The sequence below is a fragment of the Pteropus alecto genome, unplaced genomic scaffold (assembly GCF_000325575.1).
Source record: "Pteropus alecto unplaced genomic scaffold, ASM32557v1 scaffold20, whole genome shotgun sequence".
In the NCBI taxonomy this organism is placed as follows: Eukaryota; Metazoa; Chordata; class Mammalia; order Chiroptera; family Pteropodidae; genus Pteropus; species Pteropus alecto.
This window is the reverse complement of record NW_006436298.1, coordinates 27158181-27168923: the sequence shown is the minus strand read 5'-3', so window position 1 is coordinate 27168923 and position 10743 is coordinate 27158181. Positions and strand designations below refer to the sequence as shown.

Sequence of the window (10743 nt, the reverse complement as noted above, 5' to 3'; positions counted from 1 at the left end):
CGAAATGCATTGATTTCCACAGTTTCTGATGAACCCGAGTCAGCTTTGTTCAGCGGCTCTAGCTCCATTTCTCTGTGGTTCTCTTAGTTCCCTTCTCCCTTGTGTGATGGTTCCAACCTTAGACTGCTTCTCTTGTGGGGCTAACAATCTATAACAGTTCCTGGTTTCACACTGACACACCCAACATCCAGAGGAAGAAAGAGGTTCATTCTCTGATCTTTCACATTACAATAAGGACATCCCTTTTCTGAATTCCTTGACAACCTATTAGATCTCTATACTATAGACTGAGTAATATGTTCATTCCTGAACCATCCCCTATGGTCTAGGGAATACCAAAAATTTTTTGGCTTAGGCCTGCCCATCTATCAATTTATTAGAGTGGCAAAGGGATTGGATTACACTAATGAATTTAGATTAATGAGCCCAACCGCTACACCTGGACTACGTAGCCATATGCAAAGGGGGAAAGGTGGTGGATGTCGGATCAATAATGCCCACTTCCACAGGGGCATTTAGCATTCACATACTGCTTTCACCCCTACCACTCCAATAAAATTATGTCACTATATATATTGAAATCGATAATAATGTGGCAATAGGATACTATGATTTTATTTCCTTTCTGTGGAACTTATATGCTTTACTAGTAATTTTTTTTTTTTTTTTACACCTACAGCACCTGGTCTTCCTAGGTGGTCTCTCATCCAAGTACTAACCAGGCCCAACCCTGCTTAGCTTCCGAGATCAGATGGGATCGGGTGTGTTTAGGGTGGCATGGCCACAGACACTTTACTGATAATTTTTAATTGCTTTTTAAAAATCCTACAAAATTTACTTTTAACAAAATTCTTAACTTTTCCAAATCTTTCATCATGTCAGCTTATGAAGGAGCTTACCTTCCAGTGGGAGAAAAGACAGAAGAAAAGTAAGACAAGTAAAATGAGGTAACTGTAAATTATGATCATTACTCTGAAGAAAATAAACACAGTAACTAGAAAAAGTAACTGAGGAAGGCCTCTTTAGAGAATGTTGTTTAGAAGGCCTCTCTGAGGAAGTGACATCTAGACCGAAGGTTAACAAATAGCCTGCATGAGAGGAGCTGAGAAAAGCATTCCAGGCCTAGAAACCATCAGAGCAAAAGCCTGTTAGTGCAAAAGAATTTGGCAGGTTTCAGAAAAGAAAGGAGGCCAAGTGGCTGGAACATAATGAGTAGAGGGGGGAGGCTGATGGGGGTAAGACTTTGGAGAGTTAAACTGAAGTGAGATTATGCAGGCTCTTGGAAGACCATGGAAAGAAGGTTGAATTTTCCATGAAAGGGTGTTAAACAGTGGAGCAATATGATTTGTTTTATGTTTTTAAAGGCCCCTCTGGTTTCTATGTTGAGAATAGATTTGGGGGTCAGGGGAATAGGGCAGAAATGAAAGTATGAAAAACAGGCAGGAAACTATTGCCACTCTCTTCCTTGTAGCAGTTTTACTGGACTGTACTTTTTGTCTTATAAAGATAGTTTTTTAAAAAGAAGTTTGTTTGAACAGTTTTGAAAATATCTAATGAGTTTTACTTATTGATATATCATCATTTAAAATCAAAATTAGATGTTAGTTTAACTATGAAGACCCATAGGATGTCAAACTTAGACAAAGTACTTGTACTTATTTTCCCTTCCTTTAAATATATCTATTTGTCTTGGCTAATTATTTCAAATGAATCATACAGGCTCATCTATCATTTCACCTAGAAGTTTTGTTAATGATATATATGAGACAATAGCTTCATGTAATTTTTACTTACATTTTTCTAATTAAAGTGATATTAACTAGTCAGAGAAAAAAAATAGGTGATCCGCAATAACAAATAATATTAAGAAACCATAAAGTCAAATTGATTTTAAAATGTTTTAAAAAATAAAGCATTTATGCCTTATTATAAGTGTTATACCAAGTCTCCAAATACTTCAAATTTCAAGTTGAAAAATTACAATCTATGGAGAATTTAAATATGAAAGACTCAGAGAAGTTTCTAGCTAAATGAACATTCTTACTTCCTGAAATTAATTCAAAAATTAGTATAATTTTAAAAATTTAATATGAGACTGCTCACTCTACTGAAGTATCATTAGATTCTGCGCTGTTCCACAAACATAATAAGCACACTTCAGCCTTGAGGCTTTTGTCCTTTCTCTTCGTTCTATGTGGAACGCCCCTGCCCCTGCCCCTGCCCCTGCCCCTGCCAAATATCTGCAAATCTCTTATCACTTTATTCTGTTGTAGGCTCACACATCTATTACCTTATCAGAGAAACTCTCCGTGACCTTGTTTAAAATACCATCCCCATGACCTTCTATCCCTCCCAATGTATATATATTTTTCTTCATAGCACCTACCACTACCAGATTTAACATATTTATTTTCTGGCTGCCCTCAAAGGAATATAAGTTCCAAAAAAAACGCAGAGATCTTTTTTGTTGCTATTGATTGCTCTATCTCAGACACCTAAAACAAATGGCACAATACACAAATATTCAACATATAGTTGAATAAAATATCTTTATTGAATTAAGACCTATATTCGTAGAATTAACTGATTCTAGGTTGTTTAATAATGATTCAACTATATCTTTTTCAAGTGAAGACTTTCTTTCCTCCTATATTATGAATCCCAGGATCAGGATCTGGAGCCTGTGTCTTCCTTGCCTTCAAGAATATAAGGGCCTTCAAAGCTAATGTCATTGGTTCTACCACTTGTCAGTCCTCTATAGCTGTCTATTTCTAGTCACTCCCTTGCTTATAGCCAATTTTAGTTCCTGGTTTACTATCATATTTTCCCTTTCCAAGACTATACATAATCATTCTCAGTGACTTACAAAATATATGTAGATGACCTATCCAACGACAGTCTCCCAATTTTTTTTCCATTACAGTGGTTTTTATTTTTTTCTGGCATTTCTTTTTGGTTCTTTCTTAGAATTCCCATCTCTCTGCTTACACTATCCACCTGTTCTTTTACATGCCATCTGCTTTATCTATTAGAGCTCTTAGCATATTAAATATTGTTTTAAATTCCTGATGTGGCCATTCCAACATTCCTGCCATGTCTAGTTCTGATGCTTCCTCTGTCTCTTCCAATTGTGGTGTTTTGGGTTTTTGTTTGTTCGTTTGTTTGTTTTGCCTTTTGGTATGCCTGGTAATTTTTTCCAGATAGCTGGATTTGTTGTACTGGGTAAAAGGAACTGTTGTAAACAGGCCTTTAGTGATGTGGTGGTGAGATGTGAGGGGAGGGGAAGCATTCACTAGTCCTATGATTAGTCTCAGTCTTTTAGTGTGCCTATGTCTCTGGACTGTGACTCTCACAAGTGTTTCTCAGGTTTGGTTTGGTTTGGTTTTTCTCCTTTAGGACAGGGTAGCTAGAGTCAGCTGGAGTTGGGTATTTCCCTTCCCCTAGGTCAGTCAGACTGATAATACTGTATGTAGCAAGTTAGGTTTTGGTCAACTAGTTTCCACTGAATTCAGGCCTTGTTTAGAAAAGAGTGCTCTGATATATTTCAAAATAATTCCTTTTATAATCCCCCCTGAAGCACAGGGGATTTTGTCAGATATTTACTATGGGAATCGAGTTGAGCTCCTAGAGGTAAATATCACCATATTGTGTGGGCCCCTCTGTTTGATTGAGTCTCCTGAAGTTTTTAGCTCTGATGTGTCTGCACTGAGCCTCCAGCAATTCAGCAGTTATACAGTTCAGATTTTCCTATCCTGGACTGGTTCCTACAGTGATTTCTGCTTGTTTCTGCTCAGGTAAACTATGACTACCTATACTTGCCTGTATATCCAATCCCGTGGGCAGAGGTTTGTCCTGTGACTTCCCCTCTCTTATTCATCCAAGAAGATTTGTTGATTTTTCAGTCTGTTAGGACAGAGTGGCAACTTCCAAGCTCTTTAACATGAAAAATTGGAAAAAGCTTAATTCTTTAACTTCACCACCTCCAAAAACTATTACTTAACCTCATTCATACCCCGGACTGACTCTGGACCATGTAAAGACTGATAATTACAGTATCTGTGAAATAACGATTTTGAACTACTATTTAGTCCACTCTCTCCTGTCTGCCCAGCTCACTTTAGCTTAGAAGCCAACCTGGAATTCCTACTGTACTTGCCTAAGGAAGTTCATCTTTACATTCTCTGAGGTGAAAATGTCATATTTTTTTCCTGTTATTGCAAACTCCTTCACTCTACAGCTTTTCAATGGATGATCCTACTCCATAAGTGAATACAGAAACCATCAGAAAGGATTTATTTCATTTTCATTCTAACAAGTATTCAAATCTCTCTGCATCTGTATGCACTCATCTTCTCGTCCTTTTCTCTTAAATTTTTCCTATCATGGGAAACTCTTGACAGCTATATTTTCTCCTCTTCTCAATATTTTGCTTCTTCAGTTATTTCATTTGTCTACTACACATCATCAAATTTCATTCTCTGCTTATTATTCATGCCAGTCCACCAATATAGTATTTTCTACTTAAAACAAAAGTCCTTCTTTGACTTCCTCCACCTACCATCACACATCTCTCTAGCCTTTCACAGCAAAGCTTGCACACACACACACACACACACACACACACACACACACTTACATATACACATATAATTTTTATAAGAAAATAATATTGAATGTTTATAATTAAAAACAGTAGTCCCCTTTTCACTCTCAACTACCTTCAATATTTCTAGCTTTTTAATTTTTATGTCCTCATTTCCAAATAATATGCTTGTATTATTTATTAATATATTTAAATATTGTATAGTAATAGAAGGACCTTAACTCAAGTGTAACTTTTACTTCCCAAATTTATTTTGGATTCCATCTTCTCTACATCTACTCCAAAGCTACTCCTGTAATCCTAACGGCCATTTATATAGTAGAATAACTTCTTAAGTGGAGACCTAGAGAGTAGAGAACCACTTTCACTCTTGCTAATATTATTCATTTTCTACATAGCAGCTAGGACAATCATATAGAAAGTAAATCAGATTATGTTATCTTTGGTGTAAAAACTTCTAATGGTATCCTCTTGTGTTTGCAATTAAACCCCAAATATTCCACAAGACTCTGGATCAAAGGAGGTTCCTTGACTGTTTCTTCAATCTAATATCAACTCAAGTTCTCTATGCTTTTCCTAAATTTTAACTATACTTGCAGCTCATCATATATAACAAACTCTTTCTTAACTTACGGTCTTTGCTCTTGTTCTCCTTCCTGTCCTCCCCATTATTCTTCCGACAATAGACTTCACCTCATTTTTCCAGTTACAGCTCAAAGAAGCTTTCTCTGACCACTCTACTGCTCTTCCCATTTATTGTTCTTTACTCTGATAATATCCTATCTTTTCTTTACAGAATCCATCCCACTTTGTAACCTTATTTCCTTATTCTTCTCTTTTCTCCCTCCCCCCAAATAGTTTTTCTCAACTCTAAATGAGGAAAACTCTTATCCATCTTAATACTGTTTTCATGTACCTAGCCTGAGGATAGGCATATAAAGTACATCTAAGAAATATCTGAATTAATTCTGCAATCTGTGGATTAAGTATAAATTTAACTACCTCAACTAGAGTATATGTTGTATACAGCTGGAGTGGGATAGTAAATAACAGGCCCACGGAAGTCTTATAGAGCATGAGTTAATTGACTCACTTCTAGACAGTTTTAGAAAATCTGGCTGCACCCAATTTGGATCCTCTTTTACAGACTCCTTGAAGGCCAGTCCTGACAAAGGACACTAAGGTTCCTCATTTGGGGCAAGGGTACCCACTTTTGGATGGTGCAGATTCTTTTGTACTCAAGAACAGGAAGCGCTTGAGGGGTTGAGATAGCCTGTGGTCTGAGTCTACTTCAGAATTTTATGGCATGCGACTGCTCTACTGTGGAGAATGGCCTGCCAATTTTCTTTTAGGGAGATTCCTTTTGTATTTAGCTAACGCTTAAAACCTTGGTGGGTCAGGTTTCTCCTTAAGTTGTCAATTCTTCTGAACTTCTGTTTCTTAGCAACAGCTGGGACTCTGCCCATCCTCATTGTTCTCTGCTTTAGCCTCAAAGCAAAGAGAAAAAATGGGCATGGCAGCTTGCAGTTTGCCATTTAGTAATATTCTCAGACATAGTGCATTCCAATCCTAGTGGCCAGTAATAGACAATGTGACGGATAAACACACTTTTGTGAGGTATGGAAGGGGATGGGCAGTGGAAAATGTTTTGGAAGAAGCTAAGGAATTAGAGTTCTTTTATATCATTCGCTCCTCCTTGTGAAAGTCTTATTCCTATTGCTGAAATTTCACTTTCTGGTTTTCCATGTAAAAAGTCATTAGAAACAAGATGGCAAAAAAAAAAAAAAAAAAAAATGGTTGCAATTCATTAGCTCCTTGAATAATTTCTGGATCTCGTTATATATTCCCAGATCAAAGGCAAATTGTCTTCTAATAATTGCCAAATTTGCTCCAATCTACTTTCATCTGAAAATTTTGTTTCAAATTCCTCATTCCTAATGTATTTTTCAAAACTCCACATATAGTAAACCAATGTGCTTGGCATTTTTTATATTTGGCTACCAAGTTCTCTAATGCCCCACCTCAGTGCCTGTATAGTCTGAGTTCTAAGACATCATTGGAGAAAATCTGAATAAAAGATTTACTATTGCATAACAAGGGGTAACAAGTTCTCATTTTAGGGCGAGAAATTCTTCATTACCTGCTACTGGACCTTACCCCAGCCAGTTTGTTTCTTTGAGGTTTGTTATTCACAGCCCCATTCATAGTCAAACTGAAGCAAGACTCTTCCAATCGCAAATGGATGAAATCCAATTCAGTCAGCTTAAGCAAAGACATTAAATTTTATTATAAGGGTAAATTATGATAAATAATTCAAAGATAGGGAGTAGACTCAATCTTCTAAGGGAACTGAGTTCAGGAACTGGAAAGCTATCAGGAACCAAGACAATTATATCTGTGTTTGATGTCAGCACTGCTTCATGAAAGCACTGACTATGAAGTCAAACTGCCTAAGTTTTATTTTAGCTTTAGCACTTACTTTAGTCAAGCTTCTCAGTTTCCTTATCTGTAAATTAGGGATAATAGTACCAACCTCAGAGAGTTATAACACTTAGAACACTGAGTGACATAGTAAGTAATCTGAGATTATTCCTGTTCTGCAACATAACTCTCATTCTCCATGTGCTGCTCCCAAACAAAGTAGCCCTGATCTAACTTAACATGTTTCTCAGATCAGATCGGCGGTCTGATAAACTTTCTCAATCCCAATTGTAAATTCTCAGGACCATCTGATTGGTCCAGATAGGATTCAGTTGTTCATCCTAGCCAAAGCCAGAACTGTTAAATCACCTCATACATATATAGCTGCTGTGGCCCACTCTTAAATATCTGTAAATATTTCTCAGTAGTGGGAGATCATGAATAAAGGCTAAAAATTTTTTAAAGGTTTTTCTATACTTCTCTCAACTCACTGATCCTCCTGTTCTTCCAGTCATAAAAAAATCCCAATATAAGTAACTTGCCCAATGTCATATAGCTAATAATGGATCAAGTTGTGGTTTAAAATTAGGTCTGACTCAAAATCTGAAGTTAACTTTCTAAATAATGCATTAGATTTGTTTATATTTATTGAGAATATATTGAGTAGGACTTGAGATATGACTTCAAGCAGTCTAAAATTCGGTTTCCTGTTTTTTCCCCTAATTTTTAATTTAAAAAAAATTGGGGCACAGCACATATACACAGTAAAGTTCAAAAATTTAATGTTCAGCTCGATGGAGTTTTTCATATGAATACACTTATATAACCATCACCCAGATCAAGATATAGTACATTTCCAGTATTTTATAAGGCTTCCTTATGCCCCTTCTAAATCAATACCCATGCCCAGAAAGGATACTACAATCCTGACTTATATCATCATGAATTAGTTTTGTTTGTTCTTGAATTTCATATAAATGGAATTATACAAGATGAATACTTTTGTGTCTATTTCACTCAACCCGTTACAGTGTGTAGCAGTTTATTCTTTTCTATTGCTGGGTAGTACTCCATTGTATGAATAAACTTCAGTTTGTTCCAGTTTGAGGCCATAATGAATTAAAGTGCTATGAACATTCCTATACAAGACTTTTAGTAGACATTGGCATTTGTCTTGAATAGACTCGAGAAATTGCTGAATTATCGAATAGGTACAAAATCAGCTATAATGGATACTGCCTATCAATTTTCTAAAGTATCTATAACCGATTTGTACCCCACCAGCAATGAGTTTCAGTTACATTCTAATTTTTTTTTAAACAAAGAAAATAATGTAGTCTATTTCAACAACCACATCTTAGTTCTGCAAATGTACTGGCTCTTTTTTTACTGGTTTTAAGCAAGGCTGAGTTTAGGCTAAGGTGTTAGGTAGAGTAGATCCTCATTCATTAGCACCCTTACCAAACCACAACCCCCACCCATTAAGATTTCACTAAAAAATACTACCTAGAGCTTGCCATCCTTGATAGTACAGTTTCTCTCAACAATGGCACTATTGTCATTTTGGGCCAGATAATTCTTTGTTGTGGCAGACTGCCCAGTGCATTGTGGGATCTTTAGCGCTATCCCTGGCCTCTAACCACTATATGTCAGCATCATTCCTACTTCACTGTGACAACTAAAAATGATTTCACATTTTGTCAAATGTTCCCCACGTGGCAAAATCTTCCCCTGCCCTATTAATAACCACTTTTTTCAAAATACGTCTCTTTGCTTCTCTGTATTTCATCTAAACTAATTGTTACGAGTCAATGCAGTGTTACTACAATGATGTCCATAGCCTTTCAATACTAAAGGCACACTAGACTTATCTTTTAAAAAGGGAAGCTTTTAAAGAATGCATATATCAAGGCCCCACCTCAGAGCAAAGGAATGGAATCGAAGTAGGACTTGAGCATTTTTAGTGTAAAACTTCTCAGGTAACTCTAAATTTTGGCAGTTGAGAACTACCTTAACATACTACTCTTCCAAGGAATATATGCTTTCAAATAGATTTCTATAAATTACTTTTCAGACATTAGTAGAGCATAAGGCATATATTTGAGAAGTAGAAAGCTTACAGACACTCTCAATCATACCAATTAAGTGACCACTTAGAGCCCATAACTATAAACAGTGGCATCTCATTCCCGAACTAGTATTTTTTAAATATTTATTTCCCTTTTTGAATGATTAATAGTGTTAATTCTTTCAGCTAATTCTTATTGCTAACTCTAATATATCCAAAAGGGCATTTATAATTTTTTAAACACATTAAGTCCATTACCTAAACAAATAAAAATCTGCCCCTCCCAATTCATATTCTCTTTCAAGTCAAAGTCAAATCATCTGAGAGAGAAATTTAGACTCATTGATTCAATTTCTTCATTTATTACATTCCACTCTGATCTGGCTTCTGTAACTATTACTCCAACAAAATAATTCTTGCTAAGGTAACCAATGACCATTATATTACTAAATCCAGTAGATATTATTCAGGCCTTATTTTATGTGACTTTTCAACACCACAGAATACTATTCATCACTTCTTCTTTGAAGCACTTATGCCTTTGTCCTCCACTGCACAACACCATTCTGACATCTGCAACTCCTGATCCAGGTTATCTTCCTGTACCTAGCCAAAAATTAATTGAAAGTTTTTCACCGCACACACCAAGGCTGTCTTCAAATCTACTTCACGTATACACGATACTTCATAATTTCGCCCTACACACTTAGTGGTTTTAAATATCAGTCAAGATCTCCCTTCTCAGTTCTAGACTTCTATCTGAAAGTCTTGTGGATGACTCGAAGGCATCAAAAAGTAAGTCCTAAATTTGTTTCCATACTTACCCATCTTCAAACCTATTACCCTTTAAGTGGATGTCATTAAGTTCCATTTCATTTCATTGTATTTACAGCTTCCCTCCTTGTCCTAACCCTGAATCTGATTCAGAGGAACCAACAAATGCAATGAATATTTTTTTATTCACTCTCTCCACTTTCATAACACTACCTTGGTCCATCAAATTATTTCTAATCTTTTGACTACCTCCTACTTCATTTAAGAATATTGTATCTATTTTGACCTCCTAATCCATTTTTGGAATTTACACCTAGAGTAAAAACTTCAGGTAGTAAATTCCATCATTACTATCCAGTTTAAAATCTTTCAAAGGTTTGTTTCCACTTGTTCCAAGGAAATAACCTACTTTTGTCCCTAGCCTCTGGTTCCTTAATGGCCTGGCCTCCATGTAGCTTCATTGTCCTCAGTTCTGTCTTCTCCAATAGTATTATGCTTCTTGTAGTCCCTTATAGGTATGGTGAGAATGTAACTTATCATCCAAACAAGGACACTTCCAAAAGTAAAAAAAAGGCCTATCCTTGGCAAACTGGGATGTAAATTGACATCATCTCCTCTCTGGCCCCAGAATTTTTGCCCATGCTTTTACCTGGAAAGCTTGTTACTTCCTTTTTGCCTAACACATACTAATTCTTCATTTCTCAAATCACATCACTTCCTTTGGGGAGACTTTTCCAACTAGGGTTCTCCATGAATTCCCACAGCACATGCTTCTCCATACTATTTTTGTTATAACTTTGCAGTGTGATTGTTTCCTGCATTAGACTTCAGCTATTGAAAGTATGTTTTTGTACTATTATAATTCCTAGTCACCTTC

The 10743-nt window shown here is 36.2% G+C and overlaps 1 non-coding gene across 1 annotated transcript; it reads right to left on the bottom strand.

Moving 5' to 3' along the window:
• Nucleotides 1-670: 670 nt before the first annotated feature.
• On the bottom strand, nt 671-789 carry LOC112480708. Its single transcript, XR_003046759.1, has one exon. It is a non-coding gene; the product is annotated as a 5S ribosomal RNA (ribosomal RNA).
• Between the last annotated feature and the right edge of the window lie 9954 nt (nt 790-10743).